The 12540-nt window shown below is 45.6% G+C and overlaps 1 protein-coding gene across 12 annotated transcripts in view; it reads left to right on the top strand.

The window, feature by feature from the left end:
- Positions 1 to 2671: 2671 nt before the first annotated feature.
- GPR161 (G protein-coupled receptor 161) overlaps positions 2672 to 12540 on the top strand; it is a 52207-nt gene continuing 42338 nt past the window's right edge. For 2 of the 12 annotated variants that reach the window (XM_057726453.1, XM_057726441.1), the window contains exons 1-2: positions 3189 to 3921; positions 5117 to 5241. The gene's annotated coding sequence lies outside the window, so the exon portion shown is untranslated. Of the gene's footprint in view, positions 2786 to 3188; positions 4019 to 4822; positions 4971 to 5116; positions 5242 to 6163; positions 6211 to 12540 lie in introns of those variants that run through there. The other 10 variants (XM_057726445.1, XM_057726447.1, XM_057726442.1 and 7 more) reach the window with 10 other exon arrangements.

Genomic DNA, 12540 nt, shown 5'->3' with positions numbered 1-12540 from the left:
TCTATCCATCCATCCACTGATAGACATTCAGCTTGTTTCCACTTTTTGGCGATTGTGAATAATACTGCTATGAACATTCAGATACAGATTTTTGAGTGGGTGTATGTTTTTATTTCTCTTGGTTAGATATCTAGAAGTGAACTTACTGGGTCCTATGGTAACTTTAGGTTTAACACTTTGAGGAACTGCCAGGCTGTTTTCTGAAGTGGTGGCATCATTTGACATTCCCACCAGCAATGCACAAGTGTTCTAACTTCTCCACATCCTCCAAAATACTTGTTATTGTATTTTTCATTATAGCCATCCTAACGGGTGGAAGGTGGAAGTTTGTTGTTTTGATAAGCATTTCCTTAATGACTAATGATATCCAGCAGCTTTTCATGGGCTTATTGAACATTTACATATCTCCTTTGAAAAAAATGTAAGTTCAGATCCTTCACTCATTTAAAAAATGGGTGGTTTACTTTTTCATTATTGAGTTGTAGCAGTTCTTTATATATTCTGATACATGTCCTTTACCAGATATATGATTTGCAAATAATTTATCCCATTCTGTGAGTTTTTTCATTTTCTTGATGGTGTTCTAGGAAACGCTGACGTTTTAAATTTTTATGAAATCCAACATGTCAGACTTCTCTTTAATCACTTGTACTTTTGGTGTTGTATTTAAGAAATCTCCAGTGGATCCTTATATAGCCCAAAGTTTGAGGACCAGAGGCCCCTGAAGACATTCTTTAATATTCATTAATATATTTTAAATGTTTTATCAGGTTAGGCCCTGCTCCTATAGTGGTAAATAAAACAAATTGGGTTCCTGCTATCATGGAATTTATGTCTACAAGTGGAGGTATACTATAAACAAATAAATAGAAAAAGTAGATATGTATAATAAATTGGGATAAATTTTATATTGGGGCTCTGAGAGAGAGCAGAGGTTAGAGAATGTCATTTAGATTGGTCAGAGAGGACATTTAAGCTGAGACATCAAGGGTAAAAAGGATTCAGTGTATGAAAAGGGAGGGAATAATATTCCTGTGGAACATGCAATATTCTTCCAAGTTTTGCTTTGACTAGTGTTATGTGAACTGCTGTACTGGAAAGATATTTTATACCAATGACATTTCATCATAGGTAGATTCTTCAACTAGCATTTAGGATTCACTTGGATAAGCCCTATCGTTATATTAGTTCAGAAGTCTTTAGGGGAGACCCCAAAGGAAATGGCTTATGAAACTAATTTGGGAGAAGAAAACTATATCTTTTGCTTAGAAATTAATCCTTGCACAAAATCAATGTCATGTTTCTCACACGACTGCCATCTATATAGCGATATTTAGTGAAATAATCAATATTTTTCTATGTTTTCTGTTTGAATACTGCTCACAGCTCAGTATTTGCTTTAGAAGAAGAAAAAATCTTAAGAGAGCAATTGAAAAAATGCATTTGTTGGCAACAATTTCTATCCTTGAATGCACAGTAAGTCCTGAGCCTATGAGCTATGGGAAGAAAAGCCTTTGTGATAAATAATATATTTGATAATGAGTAGCAGGAAAAAAACAATGTTTTCAATTGAAGAGTTCAAAACGAAATAGAGTAAGTCTGGGAAGGACATCTTTTGCATCATGGGTGGATATGGAGCTGAAAGAGCCATAATTGTTTTTGATTCTCGTTCTCTCCATGCCAGTAGAAGGCATATATTACCAGACCTTTCTTGAATACCAACTTTCAAAAGGGTTTAGCTCTCTATGGCATTGGGTGATTTACTTACATTATCTCATTTCATCCTTGTAACTCTACAGCTAGGCAGGCGTGGGTATGCCTATTTTATATATGAATAAGCTGAGATTCAGAAAGTTTCAATAACTCCCCCAGGGCCACAAAGCTTAGCCAGTGTCTGAGTCAACGCAAATTAAAAAAATAAACAGAGATTTCAGAATAAAAGTCTAAAATACTCTTGAGAACAGACTGTTTTAAGCTCCTTCGAACATCTGGCTTGCTAGTGACCTAGACTCTGAGAAGAGTCTCAGCTTTCAGCTTTTGACCAAATAAAGCATCTGTCCCACAGGAATATGAAGGCATCCATTTGCTTTCTGTGTCCCTATTATCCCATATGTCCCTGAAGACAAGCTGGGTGTTTGGCAGGTGCTAGATAGTAAATTATCATCCTCAGTGGTACCTCAGTGGCCTAATAATGAGAAGGAAGCAGTTCCCACAGTGCCAGTCTGTAGACACGGGAATAACTAATGCGTTTATCAAAGCGGATGGATTTCAGAGGGATTTGAATCCTGCTCTGGGCATAGCATCAGTGTCTGCTGGAGTTCGGTGAACTAGGCTTTAACACTTCTTACCTGATTCTTTTGCTGCCCCATTTCTCTCCCCTTTCTTCCTTCCATCCCTTCCCCTCGTTTCTTAAAGCAGTTTTATTGTTTGCTTCAACTTTTGGTCCCCTTCTTAAGGCTGCTGCACAGAAAACGCAGGAGACTGAGGACGGTACAGAACGCGGGAAGTGAGGAAGGGGAAAAAAACACCGAGAAGGAGTTGTTCTGTCCTCCGAACTGGCAGAGCCCTGGTTTGTGTAGTGTAATTATTGGTCCCCGGCCTTTCGGCTGAGAGGGAGAGTAGAGTAGCATTGTAAAGGTCTGTTTACACCCACCCTCCCACTCCCAGGAGCTGTGGGTTCCTCAAAGGCTGGCTTCGCGAGTTGATTCACTGTGATGTTCGCAGGGCACAGCACAGTGCCTGGCACCAGGCAGATGCTCAAGCACGTCGGCTGGATGAATGAAAGGTGAGCAGGAAAGGCGATGCCAGGAGGAATCCTCGACGAGATTGGAGGAAGAGGAGCAGGAGGAGGAGAATGGGGCTGTGCGGAGCCTAGGGGAAGAATCCGAAAGTATAAGCGTGATGGAGAGAGAAATGGAAAAGGGGACGTCCCAACGGCTGGAACTGGGACGGAGGAACAGGATCGGGGAAGGCCCGAGGAGGGACCACAAAGCTTTACCGGAGAAAAGTGGTGCGAGCCGAGAGGGTAGGGGCGAGACAAAGAGCAGCAGCTGCGGTCGATCGTGGGAAGAAATGGAAAAGTGGCCGGGAGGGAGGGCAGGCGCGAAGGAAGGGGCGTGAGGGACGGGGAGGGGCGGCGGCGCGCGGGGCGCGGGCTGGGCGGTGCGGGGCGCGGGAGGCCGCGGGCGGGGGCCTGCGGGCGGCGGGGCCGGGACGGCCGAGGAGCGGCGCGAGCGCCGCCAAGTTACTCGGCCTGCGCCGCGGCCGGGTCCGCGTGCTGGCGGCGGGGCGGCGGGAGGGGCGGCGCGGGGCTCGGCGGGCTGAAACCCGAAACCTCCGGCCCCCGAGCGCGGCCGGGAGGAAGGAAGCGGCGGCGGCGGCCGAGGCGGAGAGGCGGCCCGGCGGGGCCCTGGGCTGCCGTGGCGGCGGCTCCTGGGTGAGCTCCGGCGGGGGCGCGGGCGGCGAGCCGGGCGCCGGCAGGGATGGAGCGGGGCCGAGTCCAGCGCGCCGGGCGGGAAGGCGCAGGCCGGGCGGGGTCCCTGCGCCCCCTTCCCCCACGTCTCCCCACCCCCACGGCGCTTTTCTTCTCTCCGCGCCCCCTTGAAGGTAGGGGGTTGTCCTCCCCGCCGCGCTCCGCTTTGCTTCGGGCAGCTGGGGCTCTTTGTGGGAAGATCTTGGGGGCGCGCCCCTCCCCTGCGGCCGGGGGCTTCTGAGAGGCCCTTTCCGCCAGCCCGCCCCGTTCCGCTGGCGCCGCCCGAAGCCCCATTCCGAGACCTCCGGGAAGGGAGGACATCGGTGCGGGCCCGCGACCCGGCTGATTGGGGTCGCGCCCCTTAGGGCCAAGGGGCTTGACGCCCCGCTCTGGGACAGGTGTGTGGGGCAAAGCGGCCTCGACCCTCAGCTGAGATCCGTGAGGACCAGGTGAGCTACATCCTTTCAGTCGGGGCTCGGGGCGCTGTCTCTGGAGCTGGGCGGAAGATGTGCCCAGAAGTCGCCCGGCCCACCTGGGCGCCGCCAGGTAGGCGTCTCTGTTCCTCGGGTCTTCGAGAGGGAGATTCGATTAGCTTTCGGGGGACTCGGTCCGCCTTCTGGGCCAGAGCTCAACCCCCGTGCAACCTCTTGACAAAGGCAGGCGGGATGAGAGTGTCTGTTGGATAACTGCGATGCTCTGGGGCGCTTCAGAGGGGTCCGCTCTCCAGGAATGACACAGGGGTGTGCTGGCTCACATCTTTGAAACTGTTTTTGTTGTCTGTTGTACCGTTGGTGTTTTGCGAAGGGCTTTCGGAGCAGGTCATTTGATCCTCCTCCCTGTGAAGGTGGTGTGGTTTTGGAGGGAAAAGACTTCGGTTCCTTGACGTATCAAGTTGGGATAATGGTACCAGGCCGGGGGTGGGGTTGGGGGGGCGGGGAGGAACCGGGGAGTGGTGGTGTAATGGGCCTCACGGTGCCGCTCCGCGTCCAGCCAGCACGGATTCAGCCTAGCCTCTTCTCCGCCTGAGACCTGGACCCGTAAATGAGCCTCGGAGGGCTACTGCATGGAGAAATACCAGGCGGCTTTCCCTCATCATCCCTCTTACTACGGCCACTGAGACAGGAGAGGAAAGGCATTTCCCAGGCTCCCAAAGCAGAGAAAGGAGGTGGGAGGTACCTCAGATCACACAGACAAGGGCTCATCATCCAACTCTCTTTAACTGGGATTCAGCCACCCATTTCAGTCATTCCTTCCACAGCACCCCTCTGTTCCTGTCTTAGTCTGTGCTCATTTTGTACTTCTAAGATGCTTCCGAGCACTTTTATATACAGAGTTTTAAATTTCCTTCAGGTAACAGCCCTGCAGAGTGTTATTAGCCAGTTTTACAGGTGAGGAAACTGAGACTTGAGAGAAGTACTCTACTCAGCAAGTAAGGAGCCAGGATTGAACTCAGGTCTTTTCACCTGGCAGTGCTTTTCACATGGCCTCCGTCACACAGGTGGGTCCTTGAACTCAGGATTTTCGTTACCCTACTGCTCCACTGCCATGATGGGAAGAATAGGAACTTTTCACTAGGAGGCCTGCTTGGCATTCAGAAACTAAATCCAAGCCTCAGGTAGTCAAACCATTCTCTTTGTGTTGCAGCCCTGTGCAGTGGGAGGCAGAAACGAGGCCTGGCGGTGTGATCAGAGGGGCGGAGTTCGTTGTTTGGGTTCTGTGGAAGACAGAATGGGCTGAGCTGGAACTGATCTAAACGGCAGCCAAAGGAGGTACGGTTCTGTGATGTAAAGTCTGCTGCTGGGGCCAGTCAGGAAGCCTGCATGCAGGAGGGGTCTGTGTGTAGAGCATGCCTTCCCATAAAGAGATGGGAGCAGGTGTGACAAGGTGCCAGCACATTGCTTGATCTGAATTTGGGGGAAGCTGCAAATTTTTAAGGAAGAAAGCTCTATGTTTTTAAAATTAGCAACTAATTCAAAACTTTTTTCAAAATGTGCCAGGCAACCAAATTAGGTGTGCGGGCTGGTTGTGGCCTGCAGACTGCCAGCTTGCAACCTTAGGAAGTACTTGCTGTCCTTCTGAGATGCAGTAAAGCATGACTGGAGGGGAGAAGTGGTGTCTTGCTGTTTTTCTTGGAGAGCAAAAGACATCAGCACAGTTGGAGATAGCTCTCAGTGCTAGCTGAAGATTGGAGGAATGATCATTCATTCAGCCAGTACTAATCTCATGTGTGATTCTAGTCCTGCATCAAGAGAGTGCTTACAACTACTTTTTATCTGTTCCATTGGCCAGTTTATGTGCCCATCAGGGCAGAGGATGGCATTCATGGCAGATATGTTTAGAGAATGCTGGGAGCATAAAGGAAGGAGTTTTCAATGTGGCCAGAGGTGAAACATGGAGGTGCATTTGATTTGGATTTGGGTTTGATTTATACTCAAGTAACAGGTGAGATCACACTGTATTAAGAGCACAGTGTGAAGTCAGACAGCCTGCATCTAGCCCTGCAACTTACAAGCCTGTGACCTTGGGTAAATAATGGAAAGCATGCCAAGAATGGTAATTTTTCAAAAGTATGAGTTATTATAAAAGATTTTTAAAATATAAAAATGTATAGGAAAATAAAGTTCCCTCTACCTCTCCTCCACTTCCTCTCTCCATCTGAAAGGTAACCACTCTATGCGTATTATTTTCCAGGTCTTTTTCAATGTAGAAATATATACTCATCAAGTCTGGAAATATAGGTGAATATGAATACATAATATATAGTTTATTGATATTATATTATAAAACATGATAAAATATTATTTGCATTTCTAACTTTAGGACCAACCTTAGTATATTGGATATACCTTTTAAAATACATAAATGGGGATCATACATAATTATATGCTCTGTGACTTACTTTCTTTTTTCTTCTTTTTTTTTGTCTGTGCTTCGCAGCTTGTGGGATCTTAGTTCTCCAACCAGGGTTGAACCTGGGCCCCAGGCCCTTCATAATGAAAGCACAGAGTCTTAACCACTAGAACGCCAGGGAATTCCCTGTAACTTACTTTTTTGACTTAACAATAAGTCTTGGGTGTCTCTCAATATCAATAACATAGATACACTTCATTCTTGTAAATGGCTACATAGTATTTCATAGTAGAGGTTCACCATAATTTGTTTAAACATTCTCCTGTTGAGGGACTTTCAGATTGTTTCCAGCTTCATCTATTATAAACAAGGCTATAGTCAACATCCTTGTAGGTAAGTCTCTGTGTACTTGTAGAGTATGTCTGTATAAAAGTTACTTTTAGAAGTGAAGTTGGGGGCTCAAAGGGAATGTATATTTTAAATATCTAAGCAGGATTCCCTTTGTTTATTGATATCTGGGGATTATGCAGAAAAAGAGATTGAATTTGTTTAATTACTTAGGTTTGCTTATTTGGAGATAGGTATTATACGTCAGGCATGACATTCAAAGGCTATAAAAGGTAACACTTCTCTCCTGCCCTAGCCCTCTATTTCCCTTTTTGTGTACAACTAATTTTGCCAGTTTTTGTGTATTCTTTTAGATATAGTCCATGCATCTATAGGCACGTAAAATGTATCTTTTGTTTTCTCCCTCCCAAAAAATAAATATGGTAGCATACTAAATACCCCATTATGCTTGTGGAATTTAAAATTTTTAACCTGCATCTTGGAGACAATTCCATGTCAAGGTTATGTGCATTTTATTTATTTATTTTTTAATTTTATTTTTGTTTATTTGGTTTTGTTGGGTCTTAGTTGCAGCAGGCAGGCTCCTTAGTTGTAGTTTGTGGACTCCTTAGTTGTGGCATGTGAACTCTTATTTGTGGCATCCATGTGGGATCTAGTTCCCTGACCAGGAATCGAACCCAGGCCCCCCTGCATTGGGAGCTGGAATCTTAACCACTGCACCACAAAGAAAGTCCCCTTATGTGCATTTTAAATGCTGATAGGTTCTTCTAAGTCTGCCCTTAAAAAAAAAGAGAGGTTAATGTGGATTTACACTCCCTGAAAACACCCATCAAATCCTTTAACAATTTGAATTGTTGGTGATTTCATCAGTTTCTGAGGCTCTTTCTAAATTCTGGATTTTAATCCTTTTCTTGTTAATAAATCAACATCTTGCCTTTTTGTCTTCTCAGCTTTGCTTGTTGTACCTTCAGTTGTGCGGAGGTATTTAATTTTTATGTGGTTAAATCTATGACTTCTCTCTATGGCTTTAAGTTTTGTGTCTGCTGTCTCACAATTAGATTTTCCTAAATTTTCTCCTGCCTCTCCATTTCTTCTTCGCTTTTTTCATCTAAAACTATTTAAAATTACTATATCTTTTCTTTTACTGGTCTTCAGTTTCCCTCCTTTCTGACACGGGGAGGTCAAGGTTTGAATTTGATGGTGAGCCTCTTTAGCCAATGTAGCCTGTCTATTTCCTTTCACTTTTATAGTGACTTTTTCCCACTCAGTCTTAAGGATGAACTCTTCTCCAGGTGGGAAAAGAGAGAGAAAGGGCGTTCTGGACAATGGAACCATTGTCATGTGCAGAGTCATGGAATTGGAGAACAGCAGTGCATAGTTGGAGAACTGTGATTTACTCAGTATAGCTGAAGTAGAGGATCCTCTAAGTGAGTAGATTCTGCAGATGCCAAAGAATGATATGGCATGACCAGGTTTGTGTAGAGGATGATCAGCCTTGCAGCAGTGGGGAGGACAAATTGTAGTAGGAGTGAGATCAAAGACAGGAACATGAGATAGAAACATCTGATGGTCATTCAGAGGAAAGCTGGTGAGGCTCTGAGCTGGGATAATGGCAGTGAGGATGAAGTTTTGAGTTAGGATTAGTGGTGCACTGGATGTCTGTGATTGGGAATGGAACCAACGAATATTTGTTGCTTTACACAAATTATCTCATTGAATCCTAGCAACTCAGTATGAAAATCCAAAGCTCAGATATGTTCATTAATCTATCCAAGGTCAGAAAGTGTCATTCATGGCCTTAATCCCATCAGGATTTTCTGACAAGAGTGGTCTAGGATGTCTTAGGTTTCTGTCTTGAGTGATTTGGGTGGGTGGTGATGTTTTTTTCTAGGGTAGAGGAAAACATGAAGAATAGCATATTGAGATGATAGAAACAGAGATGATGAATTCCATTTTGCACATGTTATATCTGAGATGCCCAAGTGTGACATATGGGAGGAAACATCTACTGGGTGGGTGGATATGAATCTGGAGCCCCCAAGAGTTGTCTAGGCTATAGATGGAGATTTTGGAGTCATCATTGTTTCGGTGAGTACAGAGAGGGCACCTACAGAGGGAGAGATGAGGTATCAAATAGGACTCTTCTTTTGCAAGTGGTAGAAGATCCAGTTCAAATTGGCATAAGCAAAAAGGAAAGTTATTGGCTCCTGTCAGTAAAAAGCTCAAGAGTGTATTTGGCTTCAGGCATGGGTCCAGGGTCCAAGTGTTTCATCAGGACTTGTTTTCTTACCTCCCCTTGACTTATGCTCTCCTCTCATGATGGCTAGGGGAAGCTGAAGGTTCAAATCCAATGGAGGGGGAGCTGTCTTCCTCCCAGTTATCCCAGCAACAGTCCCGTTTATGTCTTATAAGCTGATTGGGTAAGAGGGAGTTGGAATATGCTTTTGACCACACATCGATGGTGTGCCACATCCATGAAGGCACATGAAATCAGAGGAGGAAAAGGATGACTCTTCAGAGGAAACCTGGGCAACTACAAAGCAAGCGGAAGAGGTGGAAGGAAAGTACACAATTTCCTCTGTAGATGATTCTTACAGTATTGCCTCAGAGGGCATCTCGGGAAAGAGTAACACTTAGAGGGCAGGATGATTGCAGGTAGATATAAGACTGGTAGGGGGCTTCCCTGGTGGTGCAGTAGTTAAGAATTTGCCTGCCGATGCAGGGGACTCAGGTTCGAGCCCTGGGTCGGGAAGATTCCACATGCCGCGGAGCGACTAAGCCTGTGTGCCACAACTACTGAGCCCGCGCTCTAGAGCCTGTGAGCCACAACTATTGAGCCCGTGTGCCACAACTACTGAAGCCCGCGTGCCTAGAGCCCATGCTCTGCAACAAGAGAAACCACTGCAATGAGAAGCCCGGGCACTGCAAGGATAAGTAGCCCCTGCTCGCCGTAGCTAGAGAAAACCTGCATGCAGCAGTGAAGACCCAATGCAGCCAATAAATAAATTAATTAATTAATTAATTAAAAAAAAACTAGTAGGGAGGAGAGAGCTGGATCAGGGGAGCCAAGGGAAGAGGGAGTCTCAGGAAAAAAAGTGAAAGTTGTCAAAGCTGTCAGTTGCTGGAGAGACCCAAAGGAAGGGCCCATTGGATTCGGCTAGGAGGTCATTGGTGACCTTACCCTCAGCAAAGGTAGTCATTTATTTTAGACTTGACTGGGACTACCTTCTAGAGGGTTTATATTCCTACATGTATTCTGCATTCCCTACCCAGGCCTGGGAATGGCTGGGTAAGGGCAGAGGTGAGGTGGTGGCAATCAGGAAACTGAGGTTTGTCAGTAATTAAGTATATGACTATGAGTGACTCCCTTTACCTCTTGGGCCTTACAGTTGCATCATCTGTAAAATAACACAGTTAGACTGTTACTTCTAAGGCCCCTTTTAGCTCTCAAATGTTGGAGATTAATCAACCTGACCACTTCTCACCACCTCTGTTACCACAACCCTGGTCCAAACCTTCATCTCTCACCTGGGTTATAGCAGCACCCTCCTGACCGGTGTCTCTGCCTCCATGCTTGGCCCCTACAGTCCCTTCTTCAGCCAGCAGCATAGTACCCCTTCTAAAACATGAGACAGATGCACGACTCCAGGGGCCTCCGGTCCCACGTGGAATCTAATCCACACTCCTGACCACGGCCCATAGCGCCCTGCGTCATCTGACCCTCTCCCTAGTCTGCCATTCTCCTGTTCCCTTACTCCTTTCCAGCTTCCTTGCTGTCCGTTGAACATGCCAAGCTCATTCTGGCTCAGGGCCTTTGCAGGGGCTCTTCCCTGGGCCTGAAGTTCCCTTGCGTCATTTTTGGTCTCAAGGGTCAGCTCCTTGGAGAGACTTTGCTGCCTCCTCACTGCCAGCCCACGCACTCACCCCCTTCCCTTTACCCCATTTTACTTCATAGCACCCACCACTCTCTGGAATTATTTTATCTATTTATTGTTTTAGATTTTAATTTATCGAATTGTTTCTTTTCGTATTTTTTCCAGACTGAGATGTGATTGACATACAGCACTGTACAAGTGTAAGGTGTACAGCATAATGATTTGACTTACATGCATCATGAAATGATTCTTACAATAAGTTTAGTGAACATGCATCATCTCATGATTCAAAATAAAGAAAAAAATGTTTTTCTTTGTGATGAGAACTCAGGATTTACTCTCAACAACTTTCATGTGTAACATACGGCTGTGTTAATTATATTTCTTATGTTGGACCTTACATCCCTAGTATTTATTAATCTTATAACTGGAAGTGTCTACTATTTATTATTTATTTGTTCGCTGTCTGTGTCCCCTGTGCCCTGAATGTAAGCTCCAGGAGAGGAGAGATTTTGATGTGATGTTCAGTGCTGTGTCGCAGCTGCAAAGTAAAGCTTGGCACCAGATAGGTATTCAGTAAACATTTTTGGGGGGTAGCTGCATGGGGAACGAGAAGGGAGAAGTTAGGAGTGTCCCGGAACGAGAGCGGCAATGTGGTGAGGGAGGGAGGGGACATCCCTTCTTCCTCAGGGCTGTGTATGGTGGCATTTGTCTCGGACACGGTCATCAGTCAAAAATGTATTCAGAAGGAATACCACTTTAAGCTGTTGAAAAATAGTCTCCATTTTCGCCATATGAGCTTAATGTGTTTCCTGGGCTCTGTGAGGATGGTGAATAAAACAAACCATTAAGGGTAAAGCCAACTGGCATAGTGATCATTGTTTATCTTGTGACAGAAGTAATCATCTCAGTCTTTCTCAGCCTAGCGTTTGTCTCTCCTTGTCTTCTTGGAGCATCTTTGTGAATTTGTTTATGGAAGGAGTTGTTTTATTTTTCTTGATCTATTTATTAAGTGTATATAGGAAACAGTAGAATGGACCCAGTTACTCCTATAAAGCAGGATTTCTCAGCCTCAGCACCGCTGGCATATTGGGCTGGATAGTTCTTTGTTGGGGGTGAGCGGGAGGCTGCCCTGTACATTACAGGATGTTTAGCCGCATCCTTGGCCTTAGATGTCAGCATCCCCTGAGATGTGACGACCAAAGGTGTCTCTAGAAATCGCCAGATGTCCCTTGAGATGGGAGGGGAGGCAAAACGCCCCTCCTTGAGAATCACTGATGTAGACTATTGGGGAAGTGACTGAGTTTCATTGTTATTTAGAAGCTTCTGATTGGACATTTTCAGACCCTCTCAGCCATCCGCTTCCCTCTTTAGCTTTAAAAGATGAGCTTTGCGCTCTCAGGGTGGGGGTTGTGGCCTTGGAACATCAGCTCTGCTCATCACAGATGGAGGTAAATCAAAATTGCATGCTTCTCAGGCAGCTGGTCACCTGGGTACCAGCTCGAGCACCTGCCTTACTGGTTACCAAGCAGCTCAGTTCTGAGCTGAGCGCTTTTCTGCAGTGACTGAGCTCTCAGGCCCTAAGCTCCCAGTGGAGTCAGAGATGCTTCCATTTTTTTAGTCTCTTGCAACACATCTTTCTCTCTCCTCTGTTTTATCCACTTAAGGGGTCAAATGAAACCTCTTTGGTTTTAATTAAAATTTGAAGGGGAAAAAAGGAATTGAACTTTCTTTTTGTGTCTTAAATAACTTTCTTAAACATTTGAGTTTACCTCCCGACAGCCACTCCACTAGCTGCTTTCACACATGTTACTTCATGTATTCCCCTTGATAATCATATGAAGTAGGTTAATTTCACTCTCTTGTTCCTCTTGGAGAAATCGAGTCTCAGAGACGTTAGAAGATAACACACGGTCATGTGAGATTCAAAGCTAGGTTCAGTCAAGATTCCGAAAAACATATTCTTTCTATTGAATTATCAGATCAAAGTAGATA

Source organism: Hippopotamus amphibius, chromosome 3 (genome assembly GCF_030028045.1).
Source record: "Hippopotamus amphibius kiboko isolate mHipAmp2 chromosome 3, mHipAmp2.hap2, whole genome shotgun sequence".
NCBI classification, from domain to species: Eukaryota; Metazoa; Chordata; class Mammalia; order Artiodactyla; family Hippopotamidae; genus Hippopotamus; species Hippopotamus amphibius.
This window is presented reverse-complemented; position numbering and strand designations above follow the sequence as displayed.